Source organism: Papilio polytes, unplaced genomic scaffold (assembly GCF_000836215.1).
Source record: "Papilio polytes unplaced genomic scaffold, Ppol_1.0 DF824208.1, whole genome shotgun sequence".
In the NCBI taxonomy this organism is placed as follows: Eukaryota; Metazoa; Arthropoda; class Insecta; order Lepidoptera; family Papilionidae; genus Papilio; species Papilio polytes.
In genome coordinates, this window is record NW_013524996.1 from 57,357 (window position 1) to 59,737 (window position 2,381).

The window sequence follows — 2,381 nt, forward strand, 5'->3', positions numbered from 1 at the left end:
AAAAAAAATTCAACTGTTTAGTTGCACGACTAAATATCGAGCTGTGGGCGCACTATATAAGCGAGAATATAGTTGTGCGATGGTTTAGTCAAAGAAGTGCATGCCCTAAAAGCTGTAGAAGTGGTCACTTGCAGTATTGCTCACAAATATCTAGTTCTTCCACGTTTAAGGGCATACAAAAATTACTGATTCTCTAAATTATGTCTACCAAGTCGAATAGTGATTTGTGACTTGTAATCATTTAATAACTTTAAAGCCAACATAAAAAGACCAATATTTGTCATTTTCCAACCTGACTAAAAATCGCATTTTCTATTCATTTTTTAATTATAATAGCAAGATTTTATTTCTCTGTAATATCTTATCTTACTAATATTATAAATGCGAAAGTCTTGGTTGGATGTTTGTTAGAGTTTGTAGCCTAAACGGCTGGTCGGATCTTGATGAAATTTGGTATAAACGTAAAGGATAGTCTGGAAGAACACATAAGCTACTCACTTTTGTTTTGTTTTTAATTCCACGCCGATGGAGTCGCGGGCGAAAGCTAGTAATATTATAAATTCGAAAGTTTAGATGGACGAATGTTTGTTATAGTTTGTAGCCTAATCTGCTGAACGGATCTTGTTAAAATTTGGCACAGATGTAGAGGATATTCTGGAAAAACACATAGGCTACTTAATTTTGTTTTAATTCAACGCGGACGGAGTCCCGGCATTAACAATATCTAACAATATTTCTATGTTAAATCATGAATCTCGTATAAAATATTCATTATATACGATTCCATTACGAAAGGCGAGAAAAGATCGAAACATCTAATGAATTAGAGATGAGCCACTCAACTGATTGGGCGGCCATCTTGAGCGCGCGTCACTATAAAGAAAAATGGCGGACAATTTATACGCGCCACAGGTAATACAATCTGAAAAACATAACTGTATTTTAATTATATTAAAAAAAAGAAAATAACATATATGTTTTTCAAGGCTACATCTATGACAAACATTGAGATCTGTTTAGCTTTCAGACAAACCTAAGTTGACTTCTAAAAAGCTGGGTGTGATCAATAGGGCGAAGCGGTACTTAGCCGGGCCGCTTTCAACTTAACGTGGCGCAAGTTTGGCCCCATATGGAGTACTGCTCGCACCTCTGGGCGGGAGAATCTCGCCGTCTCGGCGGTATTTCCAAACCAATACGACTTAGGGTCCTTCAAGAAGCGAGTCCACAATTTCCTAAAATGCTGGCTACGCATCTGGTGTTGCGAATGGCGTCGTTGATTGTCCATTGTTTCGCAGCCTCAACTGTTTCCAACAACTGAACATCGAGTAGTGCCCCTCAATATAAGTTCATAGTAATCCAAACAAGACTAAACAGTTGTGCGATAGTTTTGCTTTGTAAACTTATTTATACAACTATAAATACCTCGAATAAATATAATTCTCCTAACTAAGATTTCAACGTAGTTCTAAAAAAGGTCTTACTTTGTACATCAAAGGTACAAAGCAAAGAAACGGTAGAAATTTTACCCTTTGTGCGGCTGAATACTTGTGGTTTGTGCGGAGTTGGGTTGAGAGTAGGGTGACCATGAGTTTTATATTAAAATATGAGACTGACGGTTTTTGTCATTAGCTTTGTACTATTTTGATTATTAATGAAACGTCTGTGTGGAATTAAAAAAAAAAAAAACAGCATATTTAACTCACTGGTAATCTAGCTAGAAATCTATACTATTATAATAAAGCGTAAATACACACTTCTTTGTTACCTAAGATGTCAGTAATTAGAGCATATTTTTGAATAATTATTTTTTTAATGAAAAGCCCTACACTTATGTCACGCTTTAGGCTATGTATTTCCACGCCATTAAACTTAGGGGGTAAATATTTTGATTAAAAACCCTAATGTGGGAAAGAGACCATAAGTTGCTGCCAACATGTCATGTCATTTTGACATTAGCAATTGACAATTTGACACATGTAAACAATAAAATAAAATTTTCATAATTTAATGCGGACGAAGTCGCAGGGGAACAGCTAGTCTCTTATAATTTAATTAAACAGTTATGGAAACTCTTTGCGAAGTAATTCAGTTATCAAAGCGTCCTTTTAACACCTCTTTCAGTGGAAACTCTGACCGGAAGTGAGGCAATTTCCCCGTCGGCGAGATCAAAGTGAAATTCACTTAGCTGCTCTCATCAAAAGCGACGCGATAGGGTTGTGCGACTCTCGAAATGGTTATCGATATAGTTGTTTTCTACAATATTTATTATTTAAAATAACGACTTTTGTGTTGAGTTATTGGGTATTTTGGTTATATTAAAAATGGACTAGATACATTTCTTTAGCTCTGAGCTATTTAAATGCAATACGTATCTTACCAAA

General features: G+C 35.5%; 1 protein-coding gene across 1 annotated transcript in view; it reads left to right on the plus strand.

Annotated features, from left to right (window-relative positions):
* Positions 1-2,381, plus strand: part of LOC106110671 (synaptic vesicular amine transporter) — a 20,487-nt gene that overhangs the window by 6,000 nt on the left and 12,106 nt on the right. The gene's annotated exons all lie outside the window — the stretch shown is intronic.